Source organism: Scyliorhinus torazame, chromosome 9 (genome assembly GCF_047496885.1).
Source record: "Scyliorhinus torazame isolate Kashiwa2021f chromosome 9, sScyTor2.1, whole genome shotgun sequence".
Classification (NCBI taxonomy): domain Eukaryota; kingdom Metazoa; phylum Chordata; class Chondrichthyes; order Carcharhiniformes; family Scyliorhinidae; genus Scyliorhinus; species Scyliorhinus torazame.
Genome location: NC_092715.1, coordinates 43,773,743 through 43,793,786, shown reverse-complemented (window position 1 = coordinate 43,793,786; position 20,044 = coordinate 43,773,743).

Here is a 20,044-nt window from a genome sequence, read left to right as displayed (position 1 = left end):
GTCTCTAAGGACCATTGCTAAGGAGTTTGAGACCATGGTGCAAACAATGGTGAGTCTCCAGGACTGGCAGTCCCAGATGATGTTGAGGCTTGTAGAGCACTCTGCAGCTGCCCCTCTATCCCATGGAGTTATCCAGGGTCCAATGGGTACCCTGAGGGGGGAGGATGTGCTGGAGGCTATCCCAGAGCCTTCCACCAAGGAGACCCTGGCAGTGATCATCCCTTCTAACTGATCCTTCCTGACACCAAAGCATTTCAGGCCAACAGGCCAGAGGCGCAGTCACAAAAGTCTTCGGGATGGGTGGTTGTTGCAGAGCTATTGGAGAACAAGATCTCCCTAATCCTGGAAATCCCTCCCTAACAGCACTGTGGGTTTATCTGCATTACATGAACTGCAACAGTTCAAGAGCAACTCTTGAGGGCAATTAAGAATGGGTGATAAATGCTGGTGGCGCCCACATCCCATAACATGAATTTAGAACAAAGAACACTACAACACCGGAACAGGCCCTTCGACCCTCTAAGCCTGTACCGGTTACGATACCAACTTTGGCGAAAACCCTCAGCATTTCCTTGTGCCGCATCCCTCTATACCATAAACTATCCATGTATTTGTCAAGATGCTTTTTGAACCCCGTTAATGTATCTGCTTCCACAACCTCCCCTGATAATGCGTTCCAGGCACTCACCGCCTTCTGTGTAAAAAAATCTGACTCACACACCTCCTCTCAACCTTGCCTTGTGGACCTTAAACCTGTGCCCCCTGGTGACTGACCCCTTCACCCTGGGAAAGAGTGCCTGCCCATCCACTCTATCCATGCCCCTCATAATCTTGTAGACCTCTACCAGGTCACCCCTCAACCTACATTGTTCTAATGAAAACAGTCCAAGTCTATTCAGACTCTCCGCATGGCTAACCCCTCCAGACCAGGCAAAGTCCTGGTAAACCTCCTCTGCACCCTCTCCAAAGTCTCTATATCCTTCTGGTAGTGTAGCTACCAGAATTGTGCGCAATATTCCAAGTGTGGCCTTACCAAGGTTCTATATAACTGTAACATTGCTTGCCAGTTTTTATACTTGATGCCCCGTCTAATGAAGGCAAGCATTCTCTATGCTTTCTTGACTACCTTGTCCACTTGTGTTGCAAATTTCAAAGATCCGTGGACGCCCAGATCTCTCTGACCTTCTCTGTTCCTAAGAGTTTTGCCATTCACGGTCTATTTCCCCTCTATGTTAGACCTACCAAAATGCATTACATCACATTTGTCCGGATTAAACTCCATTTGCCCTTTCTCTGCCCAAGTCTCCAATCTATCTATGTCCTGCTGTATCCTCTGACAATCCTCAAAATCATCTGCCACTCCACCAACCCTGGTGTCATCCGCGAACTTACTGATCAGAAAAAGAAGAAAAGCTACAGTGAGTTATCTAGATCTTATTGAGCACTCACTCTGCTGCTCTATCTGGTCTAAATGTGAAATAGAGGGTTTACAACAATACCCTCTTGAGAAGCTGTGGGACATTCAAGTCGGATATCACATGCTCCATCATTTTGGCATGGGCAGAAGTTGGTGTGAACCAGCTATAAATACTAGAAGATCAAAAGGAATGATAATGCAGATGAGGTATTGTAGCTCGGGAGACAAGTGAATGAAGGCTAAATCCCGAAGTGAGCTTTGGAATTGGACAAAGCTTTTAAAGTGGAATATATTAAGGGATGTATTCAGTCCCTCGGCCTTAATAATCATCAGTCCTGGTCTTTGCCATCATTTTCTTTGTTCCGTCATATAATTGCCAAAAAACAAGTTTTAAAATGCAAAAAAAAGCACTGACAATGTAGTTGTTTTTAAACGAGGTCAGACTAAATTTTGCATGTTGGTTTGATTTGGGAGAATTCAATTTTGAACCAATGTAAAAGATTGCGCAAAGCTAAACCGTGAGTTATGAAAAAGCGTCACCCACCAGTCAAATTCCTTGATCTTCAGCATTGCTTTAGCTAGGCTCACCTGAATTGCTTGAACATAACTAACTGAAACAAGGAGAAACCTGACCCCATAAGTTCCTCTTTGCTTTCTAGCACATTTCAAACGATACTCATTAAGAGGTTTGTTTGCAGTCTTTTAAGCATATGAATATAATCTTGCAGATTGGTTTGGTCTTATTACACAGTATACCTCTCAAAGGCACTTGATAATTTACCAGCTGCAGCTGAGATGGTAATGCTCTTTACTCTCAGTCAGAAGACTGCCCGTTCAAGTTAAACTTGAGGGCTTGTGCACTGGAGTTTGTGCTGACAGCCCGGTGTGCCTCTGAGCGAGTACTGCCTGATCAAACGTATTGCCTTTTGGGTGAGATGTCAAACCAAGGCTCGGTCCGCCCTCAGTCATGGATCTAAAAGACGTAAAGAGGGGAGTTCACCCTGGTGCCCTACCCCATATTTATCCCTCAATCTGCCCTGGCCCATCTGTTCGGGTCCGCACACGTTAGTGTTATGACCAAGAAAGCACAACAGCACCTATACTTCCTCAGGAAACTAAGAAAATTTGGCATGTCCACATTGACTCTTACCAATTTTTACAGATGCACCATAGAAAGCGTCCTCTGTGGCTCCATCACAGCCTGGTATGGCAACTACTCAGCCGAAGACCATAAGAAACTACAGAGTCATGAACACAGCCCAGTCACAATGCGAACCCGCCTTCCAACCATTGACTCTGCCTACACCCCCCGCTGCCGTGGGAAAGCCGGCAGCATTATCAAAGACCACTCCCAACCCAGGTTATTCTCTCCTCCAACCTTTTCCATCGGGCAGGAGTTACAAAGGTCTGAGAACACACACAAACAGGTTCAAAACCAGCTTCTTCCCCGCTCTTACCAGACTCCTGAATGACCCCCTTATGGAGTGAATTGATCTCTTCACACATCTTCTCTAATGAGTAGCACTAAACTCCGTATCCTTCACCCGATCGATGCCTGTGTCTGTATTTACATTGTGCATTTAATTATGTCCTATGTTTGTTCATGTATGGAACAATCTGTCTGAATTGTATGCAGAACAATACTTTTCACTGTACCTCGGGACATGTTTCAATAAATCTAAATCTAAATCAAATCAACATCACAAAAAGCAATGGTCATCGTTATATTGATGTTTGTAGGAACCTATTGTGTGCAAAACTACACTTCGAAAGAACTTGATTGACTGCAAAGAACTTAGGAATGTCCTGTGGTTGTGAACAGTGCTGTATAAATGCAAGTTTTTCTTTTTCTAATTAAAAAGTATGTATATTTACACCAAAAGATAATTCACTACGCTTCATACTTAGTCATGTGCACGTTTTAATACAAATAACAAAACTAGTGGTCTCAGAATTACATTGCCTATAATTTATTGAGGTGGATTAAATGCCAGCCTTAGCTCATTGGTAGCATTCTCACTTAGGAATTAGAAGGTTGGCGACTTCCGGTGGCGGCTATGAAGGAGTAAGTCGCACATTTGGTGGCTCCCGCTCTGGTGGGACTTTTGGACCCTTTCCCCCGATTTTCTACCGGACTTCAATTGTAAAACTGATGACAGAGGCAATTGTGTACTGAATTCCTACATTGGTGCATGGAGAGAAGGACTAGAGGTGCTCGTAAAGGCAGAAACAGAAAGACAGAGAACGCATGGGCTGAAGCTGCAGCAGGAGACAGCATGGCGGAGGACCGGACCTCTGGTTTGTCGACCCAGCGGTCAATGGAGCAGCTGATGCAAGTTATTCAGAGAGGCTTTGCTAAGCAGAAAGGGGACTGCTTGGACCTGATAAAAGAGTCAATTGAACTGCTGGAGCTTAGGTTGGACGCCCAAGATCGGGCAATCCAGAACGTAGAGAAGGCGCTGGCTGAGCATGAGGAACATCAAATTGCGGTGGAGTTGGAAATGGGGATGCTCAGGGACCAGCAGAAAAGGGTCCTGGAGAAGGTGGAGGACCTAGAGAATAGGTCACGCCGGCAGAACTTGAGAATCGTTGGGCACCCGGAAGGGTCCGAAGGAGCGGACGCTGGGGCATACCTAGCGGGTATGTTTGAGAAGCTGTTGGGGGAGGGGACATCCTCCCGACCCTTGGAGGTGGACAGGGCTCACAGAGCTCTCGCAAGGAAGCCGCGAATGGGAGACCCCCCGAGGGCAATGGTGGTGAGATTCCACAGGTACTTTGATAAGGAGCGCATTCTACAGTGGGCCAAGCAGACACGGAGCTGTAAGTAGGACAACAGTATCCTGCGGGTTTACCAAGACCTGAGTGTGCAGGTGACCAGGAGAAGAGCAGGCTTCAACCAGATTAGGTCGATACTTTATAAGAAAAAGGTGAAGTTCGGACTTTTGTATCCGGCCCGTCTCTGGGTCACGCACAAGGAACAGCAGTTTTATTTCGAGTCGCCTGAGGACGCGCTGGACTTCGCGAAATGGAAAGGACTGGTGGTGGACTGAGAATTTTTGAACTTTGCTGCAACGTTCTTGTTTTGTTTTTTTTGTTTCTCGTTTTTTGTTTTGTGGAAGCTGTTTGTAATGCCCTTTGCATTGATTTGGGACCAGGGGTAGAGCTGAGTGAGTTAAGGTTTTCATTTGCACTGTTGGGGGATGGAGGTGTGCTTGTTTAGATTTTGGTGTTTTTCTGTCGGACAATTGTGTGGGGATTGTTTGATGTTGGAGTATGTTTGTTTGAGCGGGGGGAGGGTGGGGAGGGAACAATAGGTGGGAGACTATCCGGCGCCAGGGATGGGGCCACCAAGCTAGCTGGGCGGGCTAACTCACGAAAGCGCAGTGGGAGGGGTGCATATGTTCGGTTTATTAAAGGGGTTGGGTTACAGAGTGTTGTTACTAGGGGGAGGAGGGGGGTAAATGTTCTGCTGACGGGGGAGGGATTTGGGCTAAGAGACAGAGAGGGGGTTGGGGGCGGAGGCTGTCTGGGGGTGGACCGGTGGAGGCGCGGAGCATGGGTTGGAGGCGGGCCTAGAAAAGGGGATGGCTGGTCGGTGAAGGGGGGGTCAATGAGCCCCCCAACTAGGCTGATCACCTGGAATGTTCGAGGGTTAAATGGGCCGGTCAAGCGGGCACGTGTGTTTCCGCATCTTAGGGGACTGAAGGCGGACATGGTAATGTTGCAGCAGACACACCTTAGAGTAACTGACCAGATTAGATTGAGGAAAGGCTGGGTCAGTCAGGTCTTTCACTCAGGACTAGACTCAAAGACTAGAGGGGTCGCGACCCTGATCAATAAGCGGGTGCTGTTTGAAGCGGGTAGTATAGTCTCGGATGTGGGAGGTTAGTACATTATGGTTAGTGGGAAACTGGAGGGGGTGCAGGTGGTATTAGTAAATGTGTATGCGCCAAGTTGGGATGATGTGGAGTTTATAAAGAGGATGCTGGGAAAGATACCGGATCTGGACTTGCACAGGTTGGTCATGGGAGGGGACTTCAACACAGTTATGGACCCTGGCTTGGACCGGTCAAGCTCGAAAATGGGCAGGATGCCAGCAATGGCAAAGGAACTGAAAGGGTTCATGGAGCAGATGGGGGGGGGGGGTGGATCCATGGAGATTTGGGCAGCCGAGGGTGAAGGAGTTCTCTTTCTACTCACACGTGCATAAAGTGTACTCCCGGATTGATTTCTTTATTTGAGCAGGGCCTTACTGGCAGGGGTGGTGGATACGGGGTGCTCGGCTATCACAATCTCAGACCTTGCTCCACACAGGGTGCTGGAGGAGACATTTGGGTTGATGAGGGGAAACAAATTCAGGTATCTGCAGGTGCGGGACTTCCTACGTATACAGGTGAAACCTTCCCGCTCCTACCGCTAAGGGGGATTCAGGAAAAGGTATTTTCCAGAGGGTGGGTAGGAGAAGGGAGCGTCTCTGACATTTACGGGGAACTTATGGGGTCAGAGGAGACGCAGACCGAGGAGCTGAAGCGCAAGTTGGAGGAGGAGCTGGGAGGAGAGATAGAGGATGGTCAATGTGCGGACATGTTGAGTAGAGTCAACGCGGCCGCAACATGTGCCAGGCTCAGCCTCATACAATTCAAGGTCATTCATCAGGCTCACATGACAGTGCACTGGATGAGCAGATTCTTTGGGGTGGAAGACAGGTGTGCAAAATGTACGGGAGGACCAGCAAACCATGTCCACATGTTCTGGACATGTCCGAAGCTTAGGGGATTTTGGCAGGGGTTTGCAGATGTCATGTCCATGGTGTTAAAAACAAGGGTGGTACTGAGTGCAGAGGTGGCGATTTTCGGGACCCGGGAGCACCCGGGAATCCAGGAGGAGAAAGAGGCAGACTTTCTAGCCTTGTCTTCCCTGGTAGCTCGGAGACGGATACTATTAGCTTGGAGGGACTCAGAGCCCCTGAAGTCGGAGACCTGGCTATCGGACATGGCTAGCTTTCTCTGTTTGGAGAAAATCAAGTTCGCCTTGAGAGGGTCACTGTTAGGGTTCGCCTGGAGGTGGCAACCGTTCGTCGACTTCTTTGCGGAAAATTAATCGTCAGCAGAATTGGGGGAGGGGGGGGGGTTAGTTTAGCTTAGAGTAGGGGGTTAGTAAAGGTGGGACCTGTCAGGAAGGGAGACGGATTTTGCACTATGTTTATAGTTTCATGTACATTGTTTATTTTGTTGTTGTTACAATACCAAAAATACCTCAATAAAATGTTTATTAAAAAAGGAATGAGAAGGTTATGAGTTTACTCCAGAGAAGCGAGTAGATAATCTAGACCAACAGTCCAGCCGACTACTGAAGGACTGCTGCACTTTCTTGCAGAAGAGTGATCTTCTGCATGAAACCTTATACAAAATCTCCATCTCTCCTCTGAGTCAGGCAACATTCTGGTAAATCTCTTCTGCACCCTCTCTAAAGCCTCCACATCCTTCTGGTAGTGTGGCGACCAGAATTGAACACTATACTCCAAGTGTGGCCTAGAACCTTAGTTAGGCCACACTTGGAGTATAGTGTTCAATTCTGGTCGCCACACTACCAGAAGGATGTGGAGGCTTTAGAGAGGGTGCAGAAGAGATTTACCAGAATGTTGCCTGGTATGGAGGGCATAAGCTATGAGGAGCGGTTGAATAAACTCGGTTTGTTCTCACTGGAACGAAGGAGGTTGAGGGGCGACCTGATAGAGGTATACAAAATTATGAGGGGCATTGACAGAGCGGATAGTCAGAGGCTTTTCCCCAGGGTAGAGGGGTCAATTACTAGGGGGCATAGGTTTAAGGTGAGAGGGGCAAAGTTTAGAGTAGATGTACGAGGCAAGTTTTTTACGCAGAGGGTAGTGGGTGCCTGGAACTCACTACCGGAGGAGGTAGTGGAGGCAGGGACGATAGGGACATTTAAGGGGCATCTTGACAAATATATGAATAGGATGGGAATAGAAGGATACGGACCCAGGAAGTGTAGAAGATTGTAGTTTAGTCGGGCAGTATGGTCGGCACGGGCTTGGAGGGCCGAAGGGCCTGTTCCTGTGCTGTACATTTCTTTGTTCTTTGTTCTTGTTGAGTCGAGTTAGAAGACCCAATGGTGCGATTTAAAAAGCAAGGGAATTCTCTTGCTGTACTGACTATCATTTTATAGAATTATAGAATCCCTACAGTACAGAAGCAGGCCATTCGGCCCTTCGAGCCTGCACCGATACTCGGAAAAAGCACACTACCAATCCCCAATCCCCAACCCTATTCCCGGAACCCCACGTAGGGGCAATTTAGCACAGTCAATCCACCTAACCTGCACATCTTTGGACTGTGAGAGGAAACCGGGGGGCACTCGGAGGAAACCTATGCAGGCACGAGGAGAATGTGCAAACTCCACACTGTCACTCGAGGTCGAACCCAGGTCAGCTGTGAGGCAGCAGTGCTAACCACTGTGCCACTATACCACCCATCTTTAAAGCGCCACTAAAGTAAATTCTTCCATAATTCATTTCATTGATGTTGGCAGAACATTGCTATATGTAATTTGGTTCTTAAATGTCCCTAAATTACATCAGTGACTACATTCCAAAAAGGGCTTAATTAGGTGTGAACTGTCTTGGTTGGCCTGAAGACATGAAAAGTGCCATAAAAATCCACTTCCTTTCAACAAGTTTTTAACAATGAATTTAATTCATTCTGAGAGTTGTGCTGATATTCATATAGCAGGCTAATATCAATCTTACAGTTTATGACTTTGGAATTTCCCCATCAAATATTAATTTGCCAATCACTCACAACAATCTATCATCTGATATTTTAGTCTATCAATAAGAGCAAATCATTTCAGAATTGTTGTTTCAGGTTTGGGAAAATTAAACTTGTAAAACACACAGCTATGCGAAAAAAAGAAAGAAACGTACTTAAAATGTCAGCAACAGCCCACACGGTGCCAAAACGAATCACTGGTGTAAAGAGAGCAGCACAGCCTGGAGAATTATTACTCATCTAGAAAACGTTCTCCATCAGTGATCTGGGAGTGAGTCTGAGAAATTGGCCCATCTTCCTTCCCTCAAGAGCAATGATTTTCCAATGGGTGGAAGACCATGGACTTAAGACTTACAATTCCGTGATGAACCTTTCTAATGTGTGCCAGCAATGTTCAGCTGGAAAATCTAAACTGGTAACTGTGGGTTACAGGCCTCCCTCATTTTCTGAAGTAATGATCAAAATGCTGCTACCGTTGTTGGGTGCCTTCTGGAAATCTGAGTGTTGTTTATTCATTAAGATATAACCAGGAGAAACAATCCCCTTTGAACACTTATGTCATAGAGGCCACAAAGGACATGGGGGATGAATAGATCTCCCCCTCGGCTTTGCGAAATATGAATTCCTCTGATAAGTGTGCTGTCTTTAATACAGAGATGTGGAGGAATTTCTTCAGCCAGAGGGTGAGTGAATCTGTGGAACTCTTTGCCGCAGAAGGCTGTGGAGGCCAAATCACTGAGTGTCTTTAAGACAGAGATAGATTGTTTTTTGATTAACAAGGGGATCATGGGTTTATAGGGAGATGGCAGGAGAATGCGAATGAGAAAAATTTAGCCATGATTGAATGGTGGAGCAGACTCGATGGGCCGAGTGGCCTAATTCTGCTCCTATGTCTGAGGGTCTTATGGTAGCTCGCCCATTTGGGATTGTATGGTGGGAGCTTAAAACCCGCTGTTTCAACCTGGACTGGCATCTCCATTGGCCCACGGGCTTGACACATGTGTTGTGACCTTGGGTAGGGTGCTCTTTCCAAGAGCCGGTGCAGACTCGATGGGCCGAATGGCCTCCTTCTGCACTGTAAATTCTGTGATCTATGATCTATGAACCGCGGCAGTGCGCTTTTTCGTCACTGCAATAATGGGGTTTGTTGTTGGAAGACTGGTCTGGTGGCGTTGTTACACTGGCGACGAGGACGAAAAATATACTTTTCCAAGCAACCTTCAGAGTTGAAAATGAACGGCTTCTCCGGCAAGCAAGAAAGAACTTTTCTCGGTAAACTCAAAACCTATGACAATAATGGAAAAACTGGGCTCAATATACGGTGTGCATGCGTTACTTCTTCTGGTCTAACAACATTGCAGGGGATGGGAAGCAGAAAGCGATTCTGATAATATCATTGGGGCACAGCCATTCAGCATGATCAAAAGCCTGACCTACCCAGATGCACCCGACTCATAAACTTTTGATGAGCTCGTATACCTAGTGCGAAATCACTTTGACCCAAAGCCCTCTATTGCCTTCCAGAGATGACACTTTAAGATGACTGGGAGAACATCGCGGGAACCTCTCACTGAGGTTTTGAACAGATTGCGGAAATTGGCAGAACATTGTGAATTCGGCCAATCCTTGAGCGAGATGTTGCGAGACAGAATGGTGTGCGGAATAAACAATGGGTCAATTCAAAAAATGCACTGTCAGAGCCCAATGAAATAGCCCTATCACTGGAGGATGCAGAAAAAGGAGCTCAGGAGCTACAAGGGGCATCAGACAGCAATGTCCTCTGATTAGGGGGAGGGGTCTGATTTAAAAGTAACTATTCCTCAACTAAGGCACCTGTGTAAATAGACCATTGCCAAATCAGAGATCAGCTTACGTCCCCCAGCAGTCCAGGAAATGTTATGACAGTCCTCATGATGCGAGGGACCCCATTGCGAAATGTTGCATCTGCCAGATGATGGGTGGCAGCAACACATCCCTGCTCCTGTACTCGAAACCTCTCGCAGTGCCATCTTGTTGGCTGGGATGAGTGTGTGTGTGGGGTGTGAAATGCGACTGCAGCTTGTCAGCCTCCCGAGTGTCATGGAACCTGTCATGTTATGCAGACATGCACATAATGAGATACAGACAGGCAGCTAATGAACACAGAGAACAGGACGTAACCAATCAGCATGCAGAACACTTGGGGGTGGTTTCTCACTATAAAAGGCACGAGGCACTCACACTCCGGCTCTTTCCACTGGGGACATCTACAGAGTGAGTCAGGTGTATATATCACATAACATCTACAGCACATGGCTAAGAGCTAGTCTGGTTCAGTCAGACAGAGTAATCACACTTAGGTTAGCAGAGAGTCGAACTCACGGAAAACTGAGCTAACTGTGTGACAGGTTCAATGAATCAAATTGAACTAACTTCAAGGTCTGGAGTGTATTTCAGTTATAGCTGCATCCAGTTGCAGCCCATGTCATCTCATCGTGCTTAATACGACAGACCCGGCGAGTCCCGCACTGTTTCTCATTGGAATCGATTGTGTTCCATGTGGCTCCGGTGCGAGCCCTCAATGGTCACTGAATCGGTCCAGGTGCACTGTCAGGTTTGCTGTCGTGGAAGTCCGTGAATCCTGTCCCTGCGTCAACACTTAGTCTCAGGAACGGAGAATCCCGTCGATCACTTTTAATTTCTTCCCTTGAAATATCCTCATTGCTGCACAATGGGTAATGCTTCTGCTGAAACAGGAGATAAATCACAACTATGTTTGCCCATCAATGTCAAGAGTGATCTACATGGTCAAAGCGTTCCGGTCGTTCTTCGGTCTCGCCGACAACGACCCCCCCCCCGCCAACCACGGGTTCTCTGGCTGCCTCTACAAAACACGTTGGGGAAGGGGGAGGGGGGTGGTGGAAAATACCACCCTAAGCCAGACACTAATAATGAAAAATATTCAAGAATTCTTTTTAAGCTTCTGATAAGAAAATGGCAGAATAGAAATACTGGGCCTCTGGTCTTGAAAATTACTGAACTCTATACTATAGATGTATTTTTATAAATTAACCTGCTTCACATGAAGGAAGACACTTATTTCAGGGGAACATGAATAGAATTGTGCAAGTACGAAGAAAGAAAGATGCCATCTGGCTGTCTCAACTACACCGTGACAGCACTTTGACTAGAGCTGTCAAGATTTTCCTGGTTCACTGGGTTATCCTATGAAGAAACATTAGAGATTAAAGTTGTCATGGAAAATGAAAAAGAATATCATCCAAAATGAACAACAGCCGCCAATGGATTATTGTCTGTTTTTTTCCAAGTTAAATTTCACCCCCATTTTTTTCCTGAAGTGACAGGCCTCCTCACTGTCGATTCATCAACCAGACTCTTTTTGTTTCATATCTTCTTTAAAGAATAGTGGGGAAGTGTTGGAAGATTTAGCAGGCTGATCACCTATCTGTTGAGAACACAAGAAAAAGGAGCGAATGTAGACCAAAGCCTGCTCTGCCAAGCAATATGATCATAACTTCAACTCCATGGGCGTCATTCTCCGAACCCCCTGCCGGGTCGGAGAATGGCCGTTGGCCGCCGTGAATCCCGCCCCCGCCCCTGCCGAAGTCTCCGGTACCAGAGATTGGGCGGGGGCGGGAATCGGGCCGCGCCGGTTGGCGGGACCCCCCGCTCAATTCTCCGGCCCGGATGGGCCGAAGTCCCGCCCAGAAATTGCCTGTCCCGCCGGCGTAAATCAAAGTTGGTATTTACCGGCGGGACCAGGCGGCGCAGGCGGGCTCCGGGGTCCTGGGAGGGGGGGCGCGGGGCGATCTGACCCCAGGGGGTGCCCCCACAGTGACCTGGCCCGCGATCGGGGCCCACCGATCCGCGGGCGGGCCTGTGCCGTGGGGGCACTCTTTCCCTTCCGGCTCCGCCACGGCCTCCACCATGGCGGAGGCGGAAGAGACTCTCCCCACTGCGCATGCGCGGGAAACTGTCGGCGGCCGCTGATGCTCCCGCGCATGCGCCGCATTTCCGCGCCAGCTGGCGGGGCACCAAACGCCATTTCCCACAGCTGGCGGGGTAACAAACGCCATTTCCGCCAGCTGGCGGGGCGGAAATCCCTCCGGCGTCGGCCTAGCCCCTCAATGTTGGGGCTCGGCCCCCAAAGATGCGGAGCATTCCGCATCTTTGGGCCGACGCGATGCCCGTCTGATTGGCGCCGATTTTGGCGCCAGTCGGCGGACATCGCGCCGTTGGGGGAGAGTTTCGCCCCATTTTTCCACCTGCTCCCCAAATTCCTCAATTCCCCGGGTGACCAAAGATCGGTCTATCCTAGCCTTAAATGTATTCAATGATGGAGCATCCACAACCTCTGGTGTAGAGAATTCCAAAGAATCACAACCTCTAGAATGAAGTTATTTCTCTACATCACAGTCCCTAATGGACTGTGCCCCCATGTTTTAGATTCCTCAACCAAATGGAAACAATCTCCCAGTGTCCACCTTACCAAGCACCTTATGAATTTTGTAACTTTCAATAAGATTGCCTCTCATTCTTTTAAACTCCCGAGAATATAAGTCCAATTTACTCAGCCTGTCATCATTGGACAACCACCTTATAGAATCATAGAATCCCTACAGTGCCGAAGTGCCATTCGGCCCATCGAGTGCATGCCAACCCTCTGAAAGAGCACCATACATAGGCCCACAACCCCGCTCCATCCCTGTAACCCCACATAACCTTTGGGCACTGAGCAGTAATTTAACAGCCAATTCACCAAATCTGCATATCTTTGGATTGTGGGAGGAAACCGGAACATCCGGGGGAAACCCACATAGACACAGGGAGAAAGTACAAACTCCATAGTCAGTCAATGCGGGCCGGAATCGACCCCGCATCCCTGCCACTGTGAAGCAGCAATTATAATCACTGTGCCACCTTGCTGCCCATCCCAGGGGCAGATCTAGAGATTCTGCGCTGTAAAGTCTCCAGAGCAAATATTTCCTTTCTTAAGTGTAGAGAGCAAACCTGCACATGGTATTCCAGACGTGGTCTCAGCAAAACACAGTGAAACTGCAGCAAGACTCCTGTATTTTTGTCTTCTTCATTCTGTTGAACCGTGTCACAAACATGGCCAATAGGTCTTGGGCAGGAATTGATGCTGGGGGCAACAGTTACACTGCCTCATGCAAAATGAGAGAAGAGCCCGTATCCACTCGGTTGATGCATCCCCAGCCATTAAACGACCAATTATCTTAAGGCGGGACCACTTCCCTTCACCAAGAGGATGTCCTGCCTTAGAGAGCTGATAGCCAACCACAGAGTTAACAAATCCCATGAACAAGTAGTGTCACTGAGAGTAGGAGCCATGGTTGTAAAAGTCAAGGTAAAGTAATACAGGGGGTGGAGTGGTTCTCAGCCTTGAAAGGGGGGGGGGGGGGTGGGGGGGTTTGCTCTGATAGACCTGGAGTTCCGATCAAGGAGGCATCCACCCGCTAGCCCAGCACGAACGCTCGCCAGATTTTATTTGGCAGTCTGCTGAGCAGTTACCAGGTGCTGGCCTCTCTGGGGATGAGTAACATTCAAGTGATGGCGTGTGAAGGCCCTAAGTAGGCCATCATTTGGCCACTTAAGGACCTCAGCTGGCTCATGGACAATCAGGCCATCTGACACCACCTTTGCTCCCAGCAGGGATGGGTGTGTGCCACAGACATGACACCTAGTTTTACATTCCCCTCCCCCGCCTGCTATCCCACTGTAAAATTCTGGTTCTGGCTCATGGAAATTGAAGGAGGAGCATTACCTGCTGAGCACAAGGCCTCCATAGTAACCGAGGAACTCTACAATGTAATTAAGAAGGATTTGGGTCAACTTGCCTCCTGGTGTAAAACTAATGTTTTCAATGAGTCACCTGCGACAGAAGCCTCCTGATTTTTATCTCCTTTGAAAATCAAATGAATTCACTAATGCGTGGCAGACCTGCAAGGACAAGTATATCTGAGTACTGAGTTGAGAAATTACCCAATGTCTTCAAATAAATAAACAATAAATTCCTCCAGATGCTGACTTGAGATCGCCGTTTCTCCTTCACATGCCTGCCTCGAAGGCAGGCTGGAACTAATGAATTCTCTCAAAGTTTCTTTGTGCATCAGATTAGCCTATCATTTCATTTTTGAGTGTTGATCTGCACTTCCCCTTCTACTTTTGTGGTAGTCACCACTGATGTATATATTGTATATAGAGGATGTCGGCCGAGACTCACCAGGCCTTCAATCGTATCAAGGCCGACATCACCAAGGCCGCGATGCACGCGGTCGATGAGACGTTACCATTCCAAGTCGAGAGCGATGCATCAGACGTCACTCTAGCCGCCACCCTCAACCAGGCAGGCAGGCCCGTGGCATTTTTTTCATGAACCCTATATGCCTCCGAAATTTGGCATTCCTCCGTCGAGAACGAGGCCCAAGCCATCGTTGAAGCTGTGCGGCATTGGAAACATTACCTAGTCGGCAGGAAATTCACTCTCCTCACTGACTAACTGTCGGTTGCCTTTATGTTTAATAACACACAGCGGGGTAAGATCAGAAACAATAAAATCTTGAGGTGGAGGATGGAGCTCTCCACCTACAACTACGAGATTTTGTATCTTCCCGGTAAGCTCAACGAGCCTCCCGATGCCCTATCCCGAGGTACATGTGCCAGCACACAGGTGGACCGACTCCAGACTTTGCACAACAACATATGTCACCCGGGGGTCACACGCTTTTACCATTTCACCAAGGCCCGCAATCTGCCCTACTCCATCGAGGAAGTCAGGGCGATCACCAGAGACCGCCAGGTCTGCGCGGAGTGCAAGCCGCACTTCTACTGGCCAGACCGTGCGCGCCTGGTGAAGGCCTCCCGCCCCTTTGAACGCCTCAGCGTGGACTTCAAAGGGCCCCTCCCCTCCACCGACCGTAACATGTACTTCCTCAGTGTGGTCGATGAATATTCCAGATTCAGGGGTTGTTTAGCACAGGGCTAAATTGCTGGCTTTGAAAGCAGACCAAGGCAGGCCAGCAGCACGGTTCAATTCCCGTAACAGCCTCCCCGAACAGGCGCCGGAATGTGGCGACTAGGGGCTTTTCACAGTAACTTCATTGAAGCCTACTTGTGACAATAAGCGATTTTCATTTCATTTTCATTTCATTTAATTCCCCTACGCCATCCCATACCCCGACATGACGTCTGCCACTGTCATCAAAGCCCTCAACACCATTTTCGCTCTGTTCGGCTTCCCCGCCTACGTCCACAGCGACAGCGGATCCTCATTCATGAGAGATGAGCTGCGTCAGTTCCTGCTGTACAGGGGTATCGCATCGTGGAGGACGACGAGCTACAACCCCCTGGGAAACAGGCAGGTGGAGAGGGAGAATGTGACGGTCTGGAGGGCCGTCCAGCTGGCCCTACGGTCCAGAAATCTCCCGGCCTCCCGCTGGCAGGAGGTCCTCCCCGACGCCTTACACTCCATTTGGTCGCTCCTGAGCACTGCGACTAATGAAACACCCCATGAACGTCTCTTTGCCTTCCCTAGGAAGTCCACCTGTGGGGTGTCGCTCCCGAATTGGCTCGCGGCTCCAGGACCCGTACTCCTCCGTAAACATGTTAGACTCCACAAGGCGGACCCGTTGGTTGAGAGGGTACAGCTACTCCACGCCAACCCACAGTGCACCTACGTAGCGTACCCCGACGGCCGCCAAGATACAGTCTCCCTCAGGGACCTGGCACCAGCTGGTTCCGCACACTCAAGCCCCCCCGGCCCGGCGCCATCCCCCCTCCCCTGGCGCACCTAGCCGCTACCCCCGCCCCAGGACAATCCGTCCTCCCCCTGCCCGCACCCAGGGATGAGGAGGACTTCGACACGCTCTCGGAGCCACCGAAGACCAGACCAACACCGGAATCGCCGTCAGCACTGCGGCGCTCCCAACGGCAAATCAAGGCTCCGGACCGACTGAATCTGTAACATGACCTGGACTTTTAAAACATCATCACTCTGTATATAATTTTCCCCTCCACCCCGCTGGACTCAATTTTTTTTTCTCTCTGTACTTTAAAACGTCTACCTGTATATAGTTCTTCACCACCCCCGCCGGACTAAATTTTAACAGGGGGTGAATGTGGTTGTCACCACTGATATCTATTGTATAGAGGATGTCGGTGTAGGTGCTTTACAGTAAGGCCCCTGTACTACAGGTACGGGGGTAGTTCCCTGCCTGCTGGCTCCGCCCAGTAGGTGGAGTATAAATATGTGTGCTCCTCGTACAGCAGCATTTCGTCAGCTGCTGTAGGAGGTCACACATCTTAGCGTAATAAAGCCTCGATTGCATCCAGCTCTCGACTTTGTGTAATTGATTGTGCATCAACTTTTACCTGAGTTTCCCACCATTTGGAATTTTATTTTTCTGTTTCGACGAAGAGCTACTTCTAGTTGCCACCATCGCTGCTGATTCACTGAAGGTGGAACTTGGGGTTTTCAATGGGAACGCAAAGATAAGCTTTGATGAGAATACATTCAACGTCCCATACAAACATATAGCTCCAATCATTCCTTGTGTTGCGATCAAGGACTGTGAGGGTGGACGGGTGAGAGTGAGGGTGCATGAATGAGTAGGAGGGTGGGTGAGTGAGTAGGAGGGTGGGTGAGTGAGTGTCAGAGTGGGTGGGTGACTGAGTGAGAGTGAGGGTGGGTGGGTGGATGAGAGACAGGATACGTTAGAGCATGAGAGTTTACACACCGACTATGTCCCTGAGTGTTGCACTTGGAATTTCAACTAAGATTGACCTGCACGATCCATTTTGTCTTAGCAGAACTGGAGTTGAATACTAATCCATAAGTATTATTGACATAATTTTTACTGTAAACATCCAATCCAAATACCTGACAATATTAACTGTTATTCCCCATCCAAATACAGAACTGACAATTCTTAATTATAGGAATGTGCTTGTGTGTATTTGAGAAGGGTGTGTGTATGTTTGTGAGGGGTGAGTATATGCTTGTGTGTGTTTGTGGGAGTGCGTGTGTGCTTTTGTGTGTTTGTGAATGTGTGTGTGTGCGTGTGCACGCGTGAGGGCTAAGTGTGTGCTTGTGTGCATTTTGGGGGGACGCTCAAGTTGGTACGCTTATCCTGTCCGTGGATTTGCAGGATTTTGTAGAGGCAACATTGGTGATATCTCTCCTGAGATTTGAGGTGTCTGCTATACATTGTCCATGTTTCTGATGCACACAGGAAGGCGGGGACCATGGCTGCTCTGTAGACCATGAGCTTGGTGCTGGATTTGAGGTCTCGGTCTTCGAACACTCTGTTCCTCAGGTGTCTGAAGACTGCATTGACGGTTTGGAGTCGATGCTGGATTTCATTATCTGCTCACAACGAGAGAAGGCTCCCAGGTATGGGAAATGATCCACATTATCCAAGATCTTGATGGTCGGGGGCAGTTTTGTGTGGCAGAAGTGGGCTGGTAAAGAACCTTTGTTTTCCAGATGTTTAGTCTGAGGCCCATTCTCTCATATGCATCGGTGAATGCATCAACGATAGTTTGTAGCTCGGCCTCTGAATGTGCGCCCACCCAGGAGTCATCTGCGTACTGCAGCTCGATTACAGCGGTTGGGGTAGTTTTGGTTCTGGCCTGGAAGCGTCGGAGTTTGAACAGTTTCACGTTTGTCTGGTAGGCTACCTCCACTCTAGCGGTGAGCTTTAGGGTGAAAGGTGGAGCGTTGCTGCAAGGAAGATGGAGAAGAGCATTGGTGCGATGACGCAGCCCTGTTTGACCCCATTTGTACACGTATTGGGTCTGTGGTGGTTCCGTTGGTGAGGGTTTACGAGCAATTGAGAGGCATTACCAGGCAGCAGGGTGTCATGCCATTGTGGAGCAGGTGGAGATATGTGACGATTTTCTACGGGCAGGTACATTTGAGGAGGATGTTCCTCAATCCCTCACAGTAAATGTGAGGTGATGCATTTTGGCAGATCGAATCAGGCCAGGACCTACTTAGTTAATGGTATGGCGTTGGGGAGAGTTATAGAACAAAGAGATCTAGGAGTACAGGTTCATAGCTCCTTGAAGGTGGAGTCGCAGGTGGACAGGGTGGTGAAGAAGGTATTCGGCATGCTTGGTTTCATTGGTCAGAACATTGAATACCAGGAGTTGGGACGTCTTGTTGAAGTTGTACAAGACATTGGTACGGCCACACTTGGAATACTGTGTGCAGTTCTGGTCACCCTATTATAGAAAGGATATTATTAAACTAGAAAGTGTGCAGAAAAGATTTACCAGGATGTTACCGGGACTTGATGGTTTGAGTTATAAGGAGAGGCTGGATAGACTGGGACTTTTTTCCCTGGAGCGTAGGAGGCTTAGGGGTGATCTTATAGAGGTCTATAAAATAATGAGGGGCATAGATAAGGTAGATAGTCAACATCTTTTCCCAAAGGTAGGGGAGTCTAAAACTAGAGGGCATAGGTTTAAGGTGAGAGGGGAGAGATTCAGAAGGGCCCAGGGGGGCAATTTCTTCACTCAGAGGGTAGTGAGTGTCTGGAATGTGCTGCCAGAGGTAGTAGTAGAGGCGGGTACAATTGTGTCTTTTAAAAAAACATTTAGATAGTTACATGGGTAAGATGGGTATCGAGGGTTGTGGGCCAAGTGCGGGCAACTGGGACTAGCTTAATGGTAAAAACTGGGTGGCATGGACTGGTTGGGCCGAAGGGCCTGTTTCCATGCTGTAAACTTCTATGATTCTAGTTGAGATTGGCAGGCTGGATACCCTCTCACATTCTAATGGTCATCTTTATATCTAATACTCATTTTTAAATTATCGATGTATTGTTGTGACCCTTTTATCGCTCAGCAATTGTTTCTTTTCATATGCCAACTTTGAAACTTCGCCCTTCACACACATCTCTGACCGAATGTCAGTGCTACACGCTGGGATTCCAGTTGAGCTGACCTACCACTCTGCCCACCCCAATGAACCAACTCTCATGCAGCACCTGGAGGTCTAGATGTGACTCCAGGCCCACAACAATGTGGTTGACTATTTATTCTGACAACAATTATTGTTGGTGATTGTTGGTGTGACTAGAGTAAAACATGAGTGAAGACTAAGCATCCCTGTCATTAAACTACACAATTAGCAGTTACATGCTTTACCATGTAACAAAATGATGCTACCTTAAAGTGTGTGTGGAATAACATCTTCCTTTCTTCCTCTAGCCAATAAACATATTTATTTGGCTCCTACCATGAGAAATGTAATTAGGAAAAGCTTAACCAAGTAGTTTGACCCTTTGTAATGAATGCTTATTAGATTTTTCCTAAATGGATTGGGTGTACCTGAGGTTATTTGATTACGTTTGGCATAATTTCCTCCTATTTTAATACGATAGACTGAGTTCCTAATGAGCTCAAAGGGCCGCTGTTACACCACTTCATCAACAAATGCTGAACTGCTTTTGCATATTTCAACTCTTGGATACTTACAGCACAGGCACATCTCATTTTAGAACAGGAATACTTACAATGATGACATTTAATGGGTAAACGTTATTGTGTTTGAGAGTTTGGGACAGATTCAGTTTCTTAAATTACTATATATTGGATATCTAAACAAGATTTTGCTTCTTTTATTGAAAATGTTCTCACTTTTCCCTTAGGTTTTGAATCTATCCCAGAGTTGAGTTCCATAGATGCTATTTAGCTTTAATGACGAACCTAAGTGGCTGGAGTTGATGTTATGAGTGTCTGCAGGCTATTTCTGCAAACAATTACATTGAATGTATAGCACAGAAATAGGCCTTTCAACCTAACTGTTTCTGCT